The sequence below is a fragment of the Medicago sativa genome, chromosome 4 (genome assembly GCF_051527215.1).
Source record: "Medicago sativa cultivar Bolivia chromosome 4, Bolivia_mono, whole genome shotgun sequence".
NCBI lineage: Eukaryota > Viridiplantae > Streptophyta > Magnoliopsida > Fabales > Fabaceae > Medicago > Medicago sativa.
The window spans coordinates 30,938,547-30,959,310 of NC_140752.1; the positions used below are offsets into that span (position 1 = coordinate 30,938,547).

Genomic DNA, 20,764 nt, shown 5'->3' on the forward strand with positions numbered 1-20,764 from the left:
AACTAATTAGTTGACATAAAGATCAATATCTTCTATGGTATCATGCAGTCTTCATCTATCTTCTTGGTCTTCTCAACTTTTTTATCGAAAACAAGCACGCAAATCATCATTCATTTCCAAATTTCGTTCACTCTCCTCCACCTGAATATATACCAGAAAACGCCATTAAGCAATAACGCTATATTATATTAGAGATAAATTCAAAGTACTACTGATCATGAGTAGAAATTAAAGCAAGATTATAAATTAAAACAACTACGTACCACTTCTAGCAAATATATTTAGAAACATTAAACTCACCTTATTATAAAAAAAATCATATAAATTTTAGGCTGATCATGAACCGACACCATTCTTCTTAGATTTCTATTAGTTTATCTTTTGAGTATGTCACACACTTGAAACCATCAATGTACTGTATATATTATAACATTAAAAATAACCATGTTACTTAATAAACTTAATTATACATTTTTTTTTGAAGAAATAAACTTAATTATACATAGATATTATACTTTAATATAAAAAAACATACCAACTTTGGAATCTCATTTAGTTTTGAAATGAGAATATCTTTCATAAACCTCATCACAAAGTACCCGCAATCTATACCATTTTCTTGGCAAGGACACTACAAAAAATAAAATAATAAGTAATTGTATAAGTTAGTTTATTTGGTATGCCATGTAGAAGTCACGATGGATGATTATGGAATTGATTAGTAGGTTATACAAAAGGCATATGCATAGTGTATATCATATTATCACATCATTCAATTAGTTTATTAGAAAATAATTCTAGTCACACACAAAAAGTGTCATTGTTTATATATATAAAAAAAAAATTGAACCAAAAGAAAAATTATTCATCTTACTAGTTGTGTAGAGTTTAATTAAACCCAAAATCTTTAATAAACAATTGTCAAATTTCAGTAATTATTCATCAAACAAAAATTTTGAATTTTCGATTGTCAAATTCATCCTAATCACTAACAGTGAAGTCTTAAATTTAGTTTGAACCTTGAAAACCTAAAATATCCAGATGAAAATATGAAAAAAATTAAAGAATATTTGAGTTAAATTGAGGTAAGGAAAGAATGAAGATGGTACCTGAGATGAAGAATTGAGTATTGAAAAAGCTGTAACCGGTCGACGGCAGCGACGATATGATGCACCGCAATTAAGAGTGAGATAGAGGTGGTTGTTCTGGAATGAATCGAAAGAGACGGTTATGGTTTTGGAATAGATCGAAGGAAGCGAGTGATGGTGATGAATGAATTGATAGATATAGGTGGTTGGTGATGAATGAATCAATAGAGGTGGTGGTTCTGGACTGAATTTCCTGCACACGATCTAATGAAAATTTTGAGTAAAGTAGTTTTGGGTTATGTTATTAATTGCTTTAAAAAATACGTTTAATGAAAATTATGTTATAGTTTTTATTTTATCTTTAGGATGCATTAAAATAGGGATTTCCATTAAAATTGGGATTCTTTGTTACTTTTGAGTATATAACAAAAAGAAGTTACGCTTTGTTGTTAGTGTATAAAGCGTTTTTTTTTTGTGTAACAAAAAAAAGCATTTTTTTTTTCAAATACAAATAAAAAAACAAAAAACGCAAACTTCATGAAAATTATGTTATAGTTTTTATTTTATCTTTAGGATGCATTAAAATAGGGATTTCCATTAAAATTGGGATTCTTTGTTACTTTTGAGTATATAACAAAAAGAAGTTATGCTTTGTTGTTAGTGTATAAAGCGTTTTTTTTTTCAAATATAAATAAAAAAACAAAAAACGCAACGTGCAAAGTAGGATTTATGGAAAAGTAGGATTTAATGGGACCAGGACATTTGATTTGTTTTTTTTAGTTTGGATTTGTTTTTTGGGAAAAAGTTTAGATTTGTTTTTTTTTTTAAAGTTTAGATTTAGTTTGTTATATATAATATACATAACAAAGGTTTGTTATATATATGATAAAAGAATTAAAAAAGGTTTGTACCAAATTTTTTTTCTTAAAAAAAGGTGTGCTTTGTTACTGCAATCCATTTTTCATAAAAATTCAAAAAATATTTGAAATATGCTATGCAGGGGATCGAACAGGGGACCTGTTAGTTAATGTACATTAAATCAGTTAATAAAATGGCGCTTTTTTTAACCTATAAGCGCTATCTTTCTCAAGCATACAATAGCGCTTTTTTTAACCTATAAGCGCTATTTAAGGTTGATTTATATATAGCGCTTTTCATAAAAAGTGCCATATACGATTAATCATGTTTTTTATTTAAATAACTATTATTTTTATTTAGCCTATACTGACGCTTTCAATACAAAGCGCTATATATACTTAAAATGATAGATAGCGCTTTTTCAAAAAAGCGCTAGCTAAGACCTCCGTGTTTTAATTTATAGCGCTTTAGTGTTAAAAGCGCTATTTATGAGGCGCTATATTTTCCCAATTTTGTAGTAGTGCCTTCATATGTTGGTCAATTTCAGGGACTAAAGTGACTAACAAAGTCTACATTTAAGGACTAAATTGACTAACGAAATCTGCATTCTGAGACTAAATTGACTAACAGGGTATACATTCAGGGACTATTTTGCAATTTATCTGCATTCAGGGACTAAAGTGGCGACTCCTTCCCTATTCAGGGTATAAAGTGACTAATCTCCCAAGATGGTATAAAGGGTCTGTTTGGTAAAAATAGCGGATAGCTTATAAGCTAGCTGATAGATGATGGCTTATAGCTGATAGCTGATGACTTATAGCTAATAAGCTAATTGAAGTGTTTGGGAAAATTAGCGGTTCAATGGTTGATAAATGTAAAATGACATCAAAGGACTTTTTTTTTAGAATAAAAAGGACTTTTTTTTTATTATTCTAATTTCTATGAAGACGAACAATTATCATTTTTAGGCCATAAAAATTTACGCTACTATTAAACCAATTTTTTTTTATTTTTTACTCTACTAAATTTACGTTACTATTAAGCCATAAAATTTTGTTAAAAAATTTACGATATCATTGGAATTTTTTTTTTTTGAATCGACAAATATTATTAAGCAAGGTTAATACAAGATGCACTTATCCCGCAAAGGATGAAAAAGAGTACACAAAGAGGGCCTAATAACATAAGACACCTCTAACAACACAACAACTCAATAAAAAAAAAAACCCTAGGGTCCTAAACCCATAGCAAGACAAGGACCAACACAAAGAAAAACAAGCTGCCAGCTATAACAGCCCGATTTTTCGCTAGATTTAATTTAATTGTTTTTATGTGTGTTTATATGTACTCTTATGTGATTAATTTCCTCTGTGTGTATTTTTGGTTGGGAGTTGTATAATTCGGTGTTAGTTTAGTCAGTATGGGCTCAGGGGTATTTTGGTCATTTTGTGAGTAGGGGTAATTTAGTAATTTTGATGAGGATTACTTTTAGTGCTTAGTGAGAGCCGTTATTATTTTACTAAGTATTAGAGAGTTGTAGTGAATTGTTTAATGACCGGCAAGTGACCGTTATTATTATATTTTATCGTTAAGTGGGTAGAAACATTTTGAATTAGATTAGTAAATGGGTTAGGCCCATTAAGGCATTGTGAGTTGATCCCAATTATGTAGAGCCTATATAAACTCTAGTCTTTAGAGAAAATAGGGTTCCATAATCATTTTACACATTTTTGAGAAGAGATAGAGAGAGAAAGAGCAAGAGAAGAGAATGGTTTGAAGAGGAAAACTAGAGAAAGCTAGAGGAAGGTAGAGGTTCCAGGATTGGAGCTAAAGTGAAGCCTTAGCTTGAGTTTGTGAAGAATTAAGGTAAGGGGGTTAGATTTCAATCCTAATCTTTAGTGGTAGCTTCTTCCCAAATTTCTTGCTTAAGTGCTTAATTGAATAAGTGGTTGATTTGATTTTGGTTGTAGAAATTCGTGCTTAATTGTGATGATATGATTATGTACATGAATTGAATGATAATTGTGTTGTTGTTGTTGAATTTGTATGTCAAAATGGGTATATATGAATATGATATGTTTTTGTGTGAAATTGATGAAGAATGAAGTTGTGGTTGTTATATTGTGGATGATTTCATGATTAGATGTTGTTGTTGTTGTTGTTAGATGTGTTGTTGATGAATTGATGCATTGGGTATCATGAATTGGTGAATTATGATGAGATTTGTTGTTGTTGTTGAAAGTTGTGAGAGTTTTGGTGAATTGGTGAATTTTGTTGAATTGAAGTTGTAATCTTAAAACTTATGCATGTTTGAGTGTTTTGAAATGTATATGGCCTGTAAACATCTTTTGGATTGAGTTTTGGGGTTTGAAATGATCAAAATTGGGATTTTTGGGTGAAAAGAGGTAAAAACCGGAAAGTTATTTTTCTGAGCAGATGAAGCTTCGCTTAAGCGAGCTGCAAGCGAGCTACAAGCGAGCAGGCACAGTAGCTTCTGTGACTTGGTCGCTTAAGCGAGCAGGCCTTCGCTTAAGCGAGCTGTGCCCAGTTCAGCACTGCTTTGTTTTTCGTTTCGGGCACTTGGGGATCAATCCGTATTTTCTAAAATGTTTCTTTTGACTTGTTTAACCTTTGTTTACACGCTTAAACCTACTGGAACATCGTTTGAATCGAATTGGACATGCTTTTGTGAATCGAACTTAACTTTTGAAAAATGGTCCAAGAACGTCGATTTTTCCGAAACTTGTTTTTCTCATGGAATTGAAGTAGGGTTAAGGTTGTACACTGATTATAAGATTTCTAAAAATGGTTGTGATTAGTTTCATCGAGTCTTAACTTGTTTTGCTTTGAAAATGGTATTCTTTTGGAAAAGTGATAAAGAGAGACACTTTGTGATTCTCATGATTTTGTCGTATTTGGCCGGTGAAACGTACATGCATACTTAACTGCACTTATATGTGATCTAAGTGTATGCATAGTTGAGGCATTAGAAGTTATTTACTTGGTTTTGGTTCAATTACTTCAATCATTTTAAAGTTGTAAAATGATAGACGAACTTTGATGAAAATGGTTTTAAAGGACAATTACCTTATAAATCTTTCATGGATAGTTTTATATGATTAAATGAGGTTATGTGGATGGTTGTTAGGTGTTGAAAATGATGTTTATCATAAGGTGTTATTGTAACGCCCGTCGTAATTATTTAATTATTTGATGAGTTTTAACATATATTTATATTATTTATATATGTGTGATTTATATGATTTATGAATTTAAGTGGTTTACATGATTTTTAGATAAATTATGTGATTTTCAAGATTTATGTGAAGTATATGATTTTGTGAAGTTATGATGTTGGTGTGACTTATTTTATTATTAAATAAAATAAGATATGAAAAATAAAATAAAAATATTAAAAGTGGGGCTGTGAGGTGAAAAGAGTAAGTTTAGAGGTGAGTAGAGTAATAAGGAGAAATAAATAGGGCAAACATAAGTTAGAAACGTTTTTACGTGAAACGCTTTTGGAGAAAAAGGGAGAAAAGTCAGAAAAGAAGAGATCAAGAGGGAGAGCTGCGATTTCACCATAACCAGGTAAGGGTGAGACTAACTTTCAATATTATTAAAGGTATGATTCTGAAAAATGGGTTTAGCATGATTAGGTTGAGTTTTTGTGAGAATTGGGAATTAAGGTTAAAGACCGATTTTGATGATTGAACCATGAAAAGATGTTAAATTGATGCAAAACTTGTATACAGACCTTAGATATTCCATAGGGTGATATATAGATGCTATTTGGATGATAGAACCAAGAGATTATGAGAATTTTTGAGAAAAACATGTTTCTGGTCGTACTGACATTAATCGCTCGCCACTGCGAGCAAGAACACTCGCCATTGCGAGTGATGAAGTTCATCGCTCGCCATTGCGAGCTAGAACACTCGCCGTTGCGAGTAAACCCAGTATTCGCCATTGCGAGTAAAGTAGCTCGCCGTTGCGAGCAAGTCCTTTAGGATTTCTAGAGAGCAATTGTACTCGCCATTGCGAGTAACACTGCTAGTTGCCCAAATTGTTTCCTATGCGATCCTTTCGCACGTGTAGTCATGAGTTGATCTTAGAGGTAAGAATGAGGGTTGTTTAGGATACTTCCAGATGTCCAGAAGCCTGATTAGATGATTGAGATTATTAGTAATGATGTATGAATACTATTATGATGTTTTATGATATTTATGTTGATGTATTTCATTCCTCAAATGATGTTGAGACATTCAAGCACTATTGCATGCTATATTTTGCTGTTGTTCAATGCTGTTAACCATTTAATGTCGTGAAGTTGCATGAGTCGGTCTAAGTGTAAAGGTTTAAGAAGTTGTCCATGTATATGGAATTGTAAGAGATGTTATGATGTTGTCTAAGTTGTAGGAAGATTGAGTTTATTACATACTCATTAAAGATGGGGGCTTGAGGCCCGGCAGCTTAACGCTGAAACTACGTTGGGGGCTTGAGGCCCGACAGCTTTATGCTCACATGTTGAAGAGCCTATTTACGCTCATATTATGTTGGGGGATTGATGCCCCGAATGGTACCACATGCATTTGCATATCAAGAAGTTTACGATGATATAAGTTGTTAAGAGTTGCATTTGTTAAGTTGTGTCGCATTGTCGAGTTAAGTATCAAGTTGAATATGAAGTCTGATAATGTTTTAAAAGATGATGTTGATTATGATTTACTGATGATATTGATTATGAATTGATATTATGCTAAGTGATAAATGTTGATAATGTTTTATGTTGTTAAATGCATTTTGATGAATTATATTTTTAATTTATTGACTGTGAAATCTCACCCCTTCTGCTTGAAAATGTTGCCCTTCGTATGGGTAACTTGCAGGTAATAAAGACTAGAGGCGTTCGTGAGTGGACTCCTCACTTGTGTCTAGGTGCTCTGATACGTAACGGGAAGGGGCTTGCTTTTACTTCTATTCCTTACATGTCTTTGATGAACTTTTTATGAATAAGTATTGAACCAAATTTATGAGAATTTTTCTGATAAGGCATGCGTGCCAATACTTTTATTATGTTGAACTATTTCCGCTGCGAAGTTTCAGATTTCATGATGTTGAATTTTGAAGGATAATTATTATTATCTATTTTATGACTTTCAAGTAGTATGTGACATTCCGTTTATGTTTTAAATACTCTGATTTATTATGAAATTTTTAAGTTGGGAAATCAGGGTGTTACAGTTATATTTTCCACTTTACTTGGTTTATGAGAAAGTGTATGGAATTGTTGGACTAAGTTGTGTAGTTGTTGTGGACTAATGTTTATGTGGCAATCTATGTTGGTGTTTGTTGATAACATGGTGAAGACTCTTATTTGCATTGTGATTTGTTGAATGTATGGACATGAATACTTGATAATGCAATTGTTGAATTAATCAATGTAATTGAAGGTGTACTTTTACATTGCCGTTGGTAGTTGTTTATGTTGTAAGTTGCATTATTGGGTCGTTGTTGTATGTCCATGAATCATAATCATATTGAGTCATATGAGAAATGTAAAAGGATGTGTACTTTTACATAATTGATTGTAAAATGAGGTGTACTCTTACTTAAGATGTTCGGTTGGCATCTAATGGTTGTTGATATGGTACCACATGCATATATGTGTCAAGTAGGTGCATATCATATTGGCATGATGTTGCATATGTTGCTTGTGAATGATGATTATTGGTGATAAGTGTGTTTGATGTGTACATACTTGAATATTGGAATGGTTGTGTGTGTATATGAAGGTTAATTACTTCTGTGAATTAGAGATTTGATTTGATTTAATTATGTCCAACTGTTTTTATTGATTATGATTGATACAAAGCTAACCTCCAGTGGTTTTGACCGCCTACATTTCTGTATGGATGGGTAGACGTTGTGCAGGAGTAGTTCACTTTTGGTGAGTGCTTGGATAGCGGGAGCTAATCTCCGTTATCGTTTTGGAGTCGTAGGTTTAGGCTCTGATTAGGTTGTCGGTGTCTTTATACTTTTGCTGGATTTATTTTATTATTGAGGTTTACCCACTTGTCAGGATTTGGAGGATTTATATGATGATGTATCTTGATATCATGGCATGTATAATTTGGAGATGTATAGTTTATATCCGCTGCGACTGTTGAGATTTTATACATGCATGTTGTTGTTTTGGGATTTTGTTGAGATGTAGCGTCTATTTCTTGAATATATGCTTTATTCACGTGTTTTATCGCTTTAATAGAAATAGGGTGTTACACCAGCCACAAAACAGAACTGTCAAGCCACCTAAAACACTCCAAACCACACCAGCAGGCTACGACAGCAGCAAACAGAAAACATTCCTTGTGCACATAATGATAACAAAAGACCAACAGCCCAAACGAAATACACCAGATAGCCCAAAACAGCCCCACGCTAACAGTAGCACCACCTCACACAAACAGGCCACCAAAACAAGCAGCAGAGCCTAGACCAAACCGCAAACACACAACCGCACAGTAGCCTAAGACTGAGATACCAGTACCACAAAAACAGAAGCTAGAAACCCGGAATCAACGAATAAAGCAAACCTTGGGATCCAACACCATTAAAAAACATACAAGTTGGCATACAAATTCTATCCAACGCCCAACGCCACAACATAACCTGTAACTCATCCACCAACTCGGCCACCTCCGGATTCAAACTATTAAACTCTATTATTTCTCGCTTTCCATAAAACCCAAAACGTCGTGTGCCACACAAGACGGGGCCCCTTACAAATTCTCTTATTCCTCTCGCCATTACTCCAGCACTCCCAAGGGGCAAAAACGATCGGAGGAATAGCGAAAAACCTCTCCCACCACTCTGTCATACCTTGCCAAACCCTTCTTGCTGCAAAAAACCAGCACCACAGCAGATAACCAACATCACAACAAAACAACCAAAACAGCACAGGGAGGAAAATCCTGCATAACAGACCATACCAAGCTCAATAATAGAGAACCAAACTCGACAGAAAATCCAGATGGAGCCTGCAGCCAAAATTAATCTAAAATGTTGATTTAACAAGCTTAACAACAATTATGTTAATACAAAGTAATAATCAAAATAAGTCTATCGCCTAATATTCCATAATAAAGCAGCAACATTGTTACGCATTTCCTTTGTCTTGGTTGATCTCCCTGATCTTCCCTCTTGTCTTTCACTACCTTGATAACCATCAACAATACCCGGAAGTTCATCATTAGGTATGTAATTTGGATGTTTCTCAAGAATAGTAAACATTGCATCATCTTGTGAGTTGATGCGAATATAGTTATGCAACGCAAATGCAGCTATAATAACATCAATTTGGGTCTTAACGCTAAATTGCGGCATTTTGTTTAGTATCTTCCACCTTTTCTTCAGAACTCCAAATGATCCTTCTATACAACTTCTAAGAGATGAATGTGCCCAGTTAAAGGCTTCTTGAGCATTAGTTGGGGGTTCATGTTCGAACTGAGACTGATGATACCTTATCATATGATAAGGCACCATATATCCTTCTTTATCAGGATATCCTTTATCAACCAAATAATATCTACCTGTTTAAGAGAAAAAACAAAATTATAAAACAAACTTCCTCGGAAAAACTTGTAGAAATATATACAAATAATAATACCATCTGGTGGCTTTGGAAAGTTTAACGCCAGTGTGTTGATTGCATGAAGAAAAACATGTGTGTCATGCGCTGATCCCTCCCATCCAACTGATATAAATGTGAAACACATATCAAAATCACAACATGCCATGACATTGAAGTTGGGGATTCCTTTTCTACCTCTATAAAGCATTTGATCCACCTCAGGAATACAAACAGCTATATGGGTACCATCAATACGTCCAATACAGTCCTATTAAAAAAGGTTAGTTAGACAACGGTGTGACCATCATGATAAAGTATAAGATTATATTTACATATCTATATATATTTTACCTTGAAATAAGGCATGTACCGCTCATCATTAGAAATATGCGGCGGTATAAATTGAAAAGTTGGATCCTTTGGTCTTATGATATCACGTGCTAGACCCTTGTAGCCCCTACTTCTACCACTAATTGCTTCTAAAATTTCATGAAATGCTCTTCTAATAGTCTCTCCCGAATGTTGAAAGCGCTCTCTAACATCCCTATTAGAAGCACCCATAGCAAGTGTATACACAAATATGCCCACCTTCTCTTCAACTGTCATTCTCTTATTTGGTTGCAATCCATATTTTGATTGCGAATCTTCACACAACTGTTTAAATAAAGTTGGGTCCATTCTAAAGGCAATCATACATCGAACAGGGTGGCCATTCAATATCTCATTCATCCAATCTTTCCCCCTTTGAAGTGAACTCATACATGGTTCTATATAGATATATTTATAGTAATATGTAGCAATTGCACTTGATCTTATATTCCAATAAAGTGCATACTTTCTTCTCTTATTTTCTCTTTCATTATCCATAATAACATGAGCACCAACTTTAATCTGCAAAATGAGCAGTTTCAAGTATGAATTTCACCTTCAGTGTGATGTTGAACACATATCAAAACAATCATTAAAATTATGACATGTAAATAATTTCATAAGCCTGCCCAGTTTACAGTCATATTTAGTCACACAGTTATGAAAAAAATGTTATGACACTTTCTCGGATTCCTTATTGGTGTTGAAATATAAGTTCAAAACAATTTAAAGTGGCAAGATATAGCAAACCAGAAACTAATGACGAATCAAAATCAGATGCATAAGCCATTCAAACTAATGTTAACATTCACAAGTCAGAAATTAATTACCAATCAAAATCAGAGGCATAAGTCATTCAAGCTAATGTTATGACTGATGACAAATCTGGAACTAATTACAAATCAAAATCAGAGGCATACGCCATTCAAGCTAATGTTTCAAGCTAATGTTATGACTTATGACAAAGCTGGAACTAATTACAAATCAAAATCAGAGGCATAAGCCATAATGTTATGACAAATCAAAATCAATGGCTCAAGCACTGCTACCTAATGTCAACATTCATTTTTTTTGGGAATGTAAATATGTAATCCAAGATTTCATAGAATCATCATCATCCCCCATGTTTAGAAGAATCTCTCGCCTTGTTTGATTCTCAATCAAACAAGTCACAAAGCACCACAATTCACTACCTTTTTCCAAAACACCTTTGGTAACCATCCGATCTATAACAGTCATTGTTGTAGCAATGGTAGAACTACCATTAACTTGTTTACTTGTGAAACCACCAGATTGCATTATTTCCAATTCCTTATTCGATTGAGATATCAAAGTTTCTATTTGACCACCTAGCTTTGCTACCCCTCATGAGCGTTTTCTTTTACGATTCCCCTTAATAGGTTTGTTAGTCATGATTTGGGTGTGTGCATCTCTAATTGTGCCTCCACCTTGACTAGTCACTTGTGCACCTTCAGTATATTCACCAGCTATTTGTGTACCTCCAATACCTTGGGTAGGCACATGGGTACCACCCACCTCATTCATAAAATCAGGCAAAAAATCATTTTCTTCGCGATATAGATTTTCCACTTTAGATGCATGTCGTCTGTATTCTTCATAAACATGTTCTCCATCAATCTCATAATGATGATTGTCTACCCCACCACTTTCTTTATCCTCCCCCTCAACATTAACATGTCCATAGGTTGAACCAATTCAGGATCCATAGAGGGTGCAACAAACTCTTCCCCAGTTGCATAATTGTCATCAAACAGTTGTCTCCAGTATTCCTCAATCGAGGGATCTACCGACTTATTACGATATTTTTTAGCATCAGGTTTCTCCTACAGACAAAGATAAGTTGATTATTAACCTCCAGATCTTATATAAATTATTTTCAATGTAAATTAACTAAAACTATGTATCAAACAATCTAACCTTAATTTTTCTATCCCACTACTCATCTGAACAACTAAGCTTTCCTGTAACAGGATCCCATCCTAATCCAGTTTCACCATACTTCAGAAACTTCCAAAGTTGTCAATCTTTCTTCATTTTATCTAACTCATTCTTTAAAGTTTTTGAGGGAACTTTTCGGTTGATGGCCTCTTCAAAATTTTGGTGAATCTCCTTCCATTTAAATGATGATCCACGTCCATTTATTCTAATGAACTTTATACAAAGCTCACAAAATTTCTTTTCATACACAGGATCATCTGACCATTTAAAACTGAGTCCTTCCATTTTATCTTTACTTGATGCCATCTTATAAATTTGACAATATACAATAATGAGGATTATCACTTTTGAATTATAGAAATAAAAAAGGACACATGGTAAAAATACATCAGAGATAGATTTAACATAGTATATAGAGCTCATAAATGAAATCAACCATGTAAAATTTTCATTAATCAAAAGTGTCAAATTGCAATCATTTGAATACACACAACGGTTTTAAATTCCAAATAAATCTAATGAAGAACATTTGAATTCCTAAGAATCCACATCCACCAATAAAATCCAAACACAATCAAATCATAAATGAGAAAGATACTTGGGGTTTTTCTATGATTCAAACAACCCTTTTTCACAACGATTTCCATAAAAAAAAATCATAAACTACTAAAATCCAACAAACGATTGAAGTATAATTAAAAAGAAGAATATAACAGTTCAAGAAAAATGAAAACCTGGGTGTGGAAACGAATCAGTGGAACGACGGACGAGTACGAGCAGGAATCACAGAGAAAGGAACGACGACATTTGAGAGTTGTGAAGGTGAATAGCTCATTTTTTTTATTGTTCTGGAGAATGGAGAGTTTGATCGTTAGTATTCTGCATTTATTGATACATCATTATTTAATTTTATAACAAATTATAAAGGGTAAAAAAGGATTTTAGAAAAAATAGTATGGGTAAAAGTAGAAGAAAAAACAATAAGCTAGAAGCTATAAGCTCAAACGCTACTTGGAATAGCTTCTGAAAAATAGCTTATAAGCTCGTGAAATAAGCTATAAGCTCATGGTGAAAAAGTGTTACCAAACGGGGCTTTTTTTGTCAAACGAGCTTATAAGTTATAAGCTATAAGCTAATTTTTTGGTGTTACCAAACACTGCCAAAGTGACTCCTTCCCTGTAATATAAGACCAAGTGCAATGGAAGTGTTGAAAGCATGATTCAACACTTGGGACTTTTCCAATGGAGTGTTGAAAGTGGGAAAAAAATGATGTGGGGGAGAGAGGTGTTGAATGGATTCAACATTGTTTAAGCCTGCAACAGAGACACGTGGCGGAATTTGGTTTGCCAAAACTGGCGCGTGTAGAACACGCGCCGACAGAAGCGAGTGAGCCGCAGAACGGATGAGAGAGAAGCTGCTTTGTGGATTAGTGGTGACACGTCGCTGGTTCTGATTGGCTATCTGAATTTTTCTCATCTTAATAATTTAATCTCAATTATTTCATTGCAAATTAATTTTTTTAAATTTTTTTATCAAAATTCATGATTTTTTTTCTCTATAAATAGAGACTTGGTTCATTTGATTTGGACACAGAAAAAAAAATCAAGTTTTTCACTATCTTAGCTTTTAAGTTTTTTACTATCTTAACTTAAATCAAGTTTTTCGCTATCTTTTCTTTTGAAGTTTAAACTTCTTTTTAGTGAAATGGATCTCGATTCTCGATAATAATCATTTTAACCCCTATAATTCTTCTAATTACCCATTTAGCTAAAAAATAAATGAATTATTTAAATAAATTTTCTATCAAACGTGGTTTAAGTTAAGAAAATATAAATAAATTATTGAAATAAAGTTTGTTTTTACGAAAAACTAAAAAATAAATTGTTAAGTGTTTATTATTTTAATTTAATTATAATCGATAATTTTAATTTTATGTAATTATAAAAACAAAAATTAAATAAGAATAAGAAATAAAAAGTGGTGGGGTAGAGTGTTGAATGAAAAACCATTGGAGAGTGTAAAAGTTGAGTGAGTGTTGAATAAGAGAGAGAAAATGACGTGAAGTGTTGGGAATTGAAAAAGTGGGTGTTGAATGATGTTGAAAGAAAAAACCATTGTAGATGGTTTAAGTCATTTCCCGTTTTCCCTCCTGTAAAATATTTATTTTTAATTTCATCCTTGTAATTTGAAGATTTTTTTGGTTTTGGACCTTCACAGAAAATTTCACCCCCATAATTTGAGCAAATTTAGGTTTACCCCCCTTGTAATTTATGCAAATTTCGGTTTACCCCTTGTTAATTTGAACAAATTTCGGTTTACCCCCTGCCATATCTTCGATTTTGTACAGTCAAAATTCATGAAGATCCAAAACCAAAAATCTTCAAATTACAAGGACGAAATCCAAAAAAAATATTTTACAGGGGGCAAAACCGGAAATGGCATATATTACAGGGGGTAAAACACTATTAACCCTATTGTATTTTTACTTAAAAAAAATGAAAGATATTTTGATAATGAATCCTTATGGATGTTTGTTTGAGGGTTACAATACTTATTCCCAGGCATTAACTTTCCGAGGAATATGAAGATGAAAATTGTATTCCCAGGAAAATATAGAAGAAAGTGTTTGGTTAATTGTTTAATTCGTGGGAACTTTTTTTAAAATAATTCCAGGGAATAAGTGAAATATGTTTGGTTTGAGATGTAAAATCCTGGGAATGAACATTATAATTACATAGCCCTATTGTAAAAATATTACAAAATCTAAGCATTGCAATATCATTTCAATCATCAAGGAAATTACCTTCATTCTCATTGCATTTACGATCCTTCTTCCATTTATTCATCATGGTAATTCTCTAGGGGAACATTTTCCAACCAGTCCATCTTATAACAAGCACACAAACTTGTTTCATTTCCTTGAAGTTCGCTCGAAAATATTTGCACAGTATGTGACTATGTGAGTTTCTCTGTCAACTTACTTTGGCAGGCACTTTGTCTTAATCAGCACAAAAGGTAACCATTTAAGAAAGGTTCTAGAGAAAACCCTCAAACCAATTTCATTAACTACCGTTGTCAACTTGCAACCCACAAAAGTGAAAATAATTATTGATGGAAAATAAAAAATGGTCATTAGTAAGATTAATATAAAGCCATCAATCGAGTACAAAGCAAAAACGTGGTATTGGTGGTGATTCACAACTTCAAACACCAAAAGAAGAAATAACATTCTAAATTTTATCTAGAACCATTGTTACTCAAAACAATGTCCACAAACCGCTTCCTCAATCCAGGAGTATCCATTGTGAAAAAATAGTTGTAACACCCATACTAGACGTATCTAGAAAGTCTAGCATGTGCGTTAGTTTAGTACTGGATACATTAAGAAATACAACATAAAAACTTCGAATGAATATCATATACAACAAATGCGTTCATACAAGAGATTGCATCTTAACTTTTCTAATACATATAAATTTACATCCTTGAATATCCACATCTTCCTGCAGCGGGTACGAACCAACACTTGTGGCAGCATCCATCCGGCTACTAACTTGCTAATCCATCCTGATATCTGAAACAAATAAGGATTGGGATGAGACATAATGTCTCAGTGAGTTCCACCTAACTCTAGGCTATAGGCAACCAAGGGGAAAAACCTACGGTCACCACGTGTCTACAATACAACCTGCCGGTTGATTATACGTGTGTGGGGACTTGCTTACTTAGACGGTGGTGCTTGCTAAGGCCGTCATAGTCTTATCTTACTTGTTATAGGCTTCACTTCCTATACGTGTCATGGCGGTCAAGGGGGAATCTAAAACCGCATTGCCAAGATTACACTCTATGTATCGAGGCCTAAACATAACATAATCATGACACGACTCTATATCGGACGATTAGGGGAAACCTAAGATCGTCATCGGTATCACAATCTTTACTTGCTTCTACTTGCTTAATATGTCGTATATACAACATATCATCTCTTATCACATAAGTGATTCTTGCTATCTTACTACTTTTTGACAGACTACGCGAAGTCTCTACTTGTTCTTGACGATCTATGTCAAGGCTCTATGACATAACATATAGATGTATGAACAATATGCATAGTTAGCTTCATTGATTATGTTAGCGTGTAACAAACAATTATCTTGAATTCATTTAATGGATTAGTCCCGAGTGGAGTAACCCCGGAAGTTCATCCCTTACTACCGGTGAAAATGCTTTGCAATAGCGCACCGGACTCCCTTAGTGAACGTGCAGGTCCCTTACGGCTTACTCCATTCCCCTTGGAGAACCTTTTGTACCCAACCTTGGAAGGTATACAAAAGACACGACACCTTAACTTAGTGAAATGCGGCTCCCTTGCGGCTTAACCATTCCCCCTTGGGGAAACCCCTTGAATCCAATCTTGGAAGGATTACAAGAGACATAACACTCTTTCTTTCTTATAAATCTTAGTCTTATGCATGAAAATTAACTTAAACATGCTAACTCTTTTACCTCGGATCCCTAGACGATCCCACTAGAGGTAACTATATACTTGCTCAACTTACTTTGTGAATGGATATAAAATCGATTCACGTCTTGCCATACTCGTATGGCACTTAACTTCTATGCGAAGATAATAATCTATATCACCTCGCGTCTTAACAAGCATATCACTAATGTATAGCATTCTAATTCTTTACTAACTATTCTATTTCTCGATAACTATACCGAGGCTCTAGTTCTTCCCTTTCCTTAAAATTTATCTTGCTACCCGATTCAAACATCATACTCTCGTTTACCATGCTTTACCATACTTGCCGAATACTTGTTTCATTTAAAAGAAAGTCTCCTTTTAAAACTTGAACAATTAGGATCTTGGTTTGAGGGGTTTATTTCTCTTAAAAAGACTGCACAAGAAAAACCGCTCGCGAAACGCCGAAACGACCTGAGGCGAACAAAACAATGGGTTTCCCCACTGTGTTGCTCGCCTAGGCAAGTAGAATCACTGGGGAGGCGAGCTCTTACTCGCCATGGCGAGTTGGGGGCGAGCAGGACCCCCTGTTCGGCCCTTTAGCTCGCTTGGCGAGCCATTTGCTCGCCGTGGCAAGCTGTGACAGTCCTGCAACCTCAAAATTGATATTTTTGACTTAAAAACCTCAAACCAAGCATCTCCAAGTGCTATGTGACCCTTAGGATCATTAGAAACCTGTAAAAACAGTCATGGAACAAGTGTACACAAGTATGGCAAGCATGGTAAGAAAAGGGCAACTAATCTCATACTTTAAAACCTTAGAATGCATAATATTCTTACAAGAGAATCACATAATCCCAAAGGGTGTGAAACTATCTAAGGAACTCACCTAATCAAGTTCTTGTAACATCACCAAGTCCCAAGCTCATACAAATCCAAAACCTAGCTTTTGTCCCACTTGCTTCCTTTGCTCCATCCATTCTAATCTTCACAACTCTCCTTTGATCAAGATGAAACCATCAACTATACACACACTAGCTCCCTCTTTAACAAATAACAAACCCTAATTCTTCATCTTGCCTTCAATTTAACACCAAAGCTTCTAATCAAACCCAAGACCCTAACTTCTTGATTCACAACTCATGAAGACTAGAACAACTTTATGCTTCAAGTTCCATCTCTTGCCAAACCAAAACCCTAGACTCTTGATTCTTTGCTTGGGATGATATGGTTGGAAAACAAACTCAATAGAAGCCTCTTCTTGTTCCTAACTCTTGGAAGTACCAAAACTTAAGCTTATTCTATGATTGAGAGAAGTTTTGGGAGATTGGTAGAGAAAAGAATGAAGAGGGCGATGGAGAGTAGAGAGAAGGAGGAGAAAATCCTTTACCAAAAACCTAGAGAGAGAAGTGATGAGAGAAATGAGATATTTTTGGCCCCAAATCAAATAAATATCTCTTAATCGTGCAATTACCAAAATACCCTTGCTTCAAGCGTATTTAAAACGACCCCGATACTTTTCCCGTGTTATGCTGACATGTCATAAAATATTTACTATTAATCCACTTTCCATAAATTATTTCCTCTGGCACGATTAACGGGTAATATACCGATACCGACAGGCGGGATATTACAATAGTCGCAAAGGTTATTGTCTTTGGTGATTAGCATACTAGCCATTACCACTTCTGCATCAGACAATCCTTCAATTTCTTTTAAAATAGAGACAATCTGGTTCCTCCTATCAGCTGTGTGTTTCTCGTGCACAAAACAAGAAGTGAAGACTTGTTTCATATTCTCAACACCATTAGCATAAATCTCACCCAATTTGTTCAATGAATTTGACATGCTATCAGAAGCATCATCGTTGTACTTCACCCTTTTTCTCCCACGCTTTCCGGTCCTATAATTAGTAGAATCACGTTGTGGTTGGTTTGTTGGATTTGAACCCGGAGCAGTAGTGTTAGTTGTGGGAGTTTCTGGCATCTGCGACTCAAAATTCTCATCGTCATCATCATCATTCAAATTAATTCCTGATCCACCCTCTTGTGTTGATTGAACATTTTCCTTCTCCATCTCAATAATGATATCAATGATATCTTTTGTTACATTACCAGCTGTTTTATCTTTTCCAAATACTTTATCGAAGCTATCATAGTGTGGAAATGGTTTTTTATACAAGCCAATTGCGGTAGGGTGAGACTGCGTTAAAGGAAAAAGTGTTTAGAAATATAAATTTAATGCAAGAAAAATTATCATGAATTTATCAATTGTGGAATAGTATATCTTATATTACCTTGCACCATTGACGATAAATCTCCTTCTCTACTTTAATCATCTTTTCAGCATCATTCCACCCAAAACCACTTGCACCTGGATCCAACATATCTTTGATTGCAGAATATTGTCTTTTAAGCAGTTTCACTCTTGATTCAATATGTGGGGTAGCTTTTAGTGTGCAACTTGGGAATTTGTTGTGAATATATTTCTCCAAAGCTTTAGTATACCTAGGTTTAAATGAGTTTGCAACACCTTCCAACCCTCGTCCACTAATTTCAACAAACCAACCACCAATACTCCATCTTCTTCAGGAGTCCGTTGTCGCTTTGTGATTCTTACATTTTGATTTTCAAATGACCCGTCCATCTATTCAACAACTCAACAAGTGCATGCATGTCAAAATATATAACAATAAACAATAAATAAAATCATATTACAAGTACATATTTTACAAATAAAAACTCATAAAAAGAAATCGATTTGATTAATAAAACTTTTAAATCAAAGTCAACAGTACACTGAAAATAAAAATTACAATCAAATTGAAATGTCAAATAAAAAACATGAAAATTTTCAATGATTTCCACCTCTCCACCTATTAAATATATCTAATGAAAAACTATCTCTCCATTGACTCCATGTCGTACTTCGCTCCACCGTAGTTATCATGTCACCTAACATGACTTCATCAAAGAACTCATCATCTCCTAAATTCAATTCCAAAGGATCCAATGTCATTTCTTTGCGAATATGATTATGTAGAAGACAACAAGCTGCTATTATTCCTTGAGTTTTTACGGGATAAAATGACTTCTCTCTCAATATAGCCCAACGTCCTTTCAAAAGTCCAAAATGTAACACCCCAATTTTTAATATTATTTTATTAATATATTTATTAGATAATATTAGTGTTGATTGTTTGACATTATTTTTATTTTTATTTTTATTTGAATTAAATTAATTTTAACATGTTTGGGTGAGGTTGTTTAGTTAATTGGGATAGAGACATTGGATTAATAAAGGTAGCATATATAAAGTAGAGCTTTAATTAATGGTAGTAGTTTAATTAAAACAAAAGAGTGAGAGAAAATAATATTTAGAAAGAAAATGGAGTTTTTAGAGAAAATAAGAAATTAGAGTGCGAACGGGGAGATTAGTAAAATTTGGTAGAAAAGAGGTGTAGTTAGTGAGATGAGGAGTGCTTTAATGATTTAAGTAGAGGGGAGTGTGAATAGCAAGACGGTGTAGTTACATAAATAATAGTAACAAATTCGAGAGGTGCAGATAGTAATTTGAAAAGATTAGTAACAAACCTAGAGGACATATAGTAATCTAAAAAGATTGGTAACAAACTCAATTAGAGCTTATAAATAGAGAAGATAATTAGAGAAGAAGGGTTACCGAGAAAGAGAGAAACAAAGTGGCAAAAGAAAAGCTAGGGTTATGGAGAGAAGAGGCAAAGAGGAGTAGCGAGAAGAACCTAGAGAGAGAGTTCACCGTAGTAAATCATCAATTTCGCAATATTAGAGGTAAGGGGGGGAGTCTATATTCATCATAAGGGTTGTATGATCATATGGTTAGTGAAGGGTTTTATTTCCCATTGTTTTTCATGATTTTTAATGTTTTCATGTTAAATTTTTGATTAAATCATTAAATTTGAATCCGTTTAATATATGCTTATATGAATATGATTCACGTTTGTGTATATGGTGTCTTTTTTTTTTTTTTATAACACGTTCGACATGATGTTATGAATATGTTCTTCGACTCTTTTATATGTCCTTCGGTTTACTACCCTATGAATTTTTGTTTATCAATGACCAGACATGTTTTGATATTAGAAGTTACATACCTTATATATTTACAAATAGCTATCATGAGATTCATATATTAAATGCAGTCAATTATTAATTGTAACTAGTTGCTACTTTGTATTCCCATTGCATTATCTCATATACATATGTGCCTACGTCCTTCTTTATATTACCTCCTTGTCTGAGTTATTTGTTTTAATAAAATGATTGATCTATTATTTATATTTTAGACTAGGCTAATTACTTGCTAGCATGATTTTGGAAAGACACTAATTTATAGTTTATTAGAAACATACAT

At 33.8% G+C, this 20,764-nt stretch overlaps 1 long non-coding RNA gene and 1 pseudogene across 2 annotated transcripts; both read right to left on the reverse strand.

Moving 5' to 3' along the window:
- Nucleotides 1-331: 331 nt before the first annotated feature.
- LOC146927747 (uncharacterized) lies at nucleotides 332-1,524 on the reverse strand. The gene is made up of 3 exons (XR_015008212.1): nucleotides 1,110-1,524; nucleotides 536-631; nucleotides 332-415 (listed from the first exon to the last, which is right to left on the reverse strand). It is a non-coding gene; the product is annotated as an uncharacterized LOC146927747 (long non-coding RNA).
- A 13,544-nt stretch (nucleotides 1,525-15,068) lies between these two features.
- On the reverse strand, nucleotides 15,069-19,018 carry LOC146927748 (uncharacterized; annotated as a pseudogene). The gene is made up of 3 exons (XR_015005827.1): nucleotides 18,669-19,018; nucleotides 18,013-18,574; nucleotides 15,069-15,224 (listed from the first exon to the last, which is right to left on the reverse strand). The product of XR_015005827.1 is annotated as an uncharacterized LOC146927748 (transcript).
- Between the last annotated feature and the right edge of the window lie 1,746 nt (nucleotides 19,019-20,764).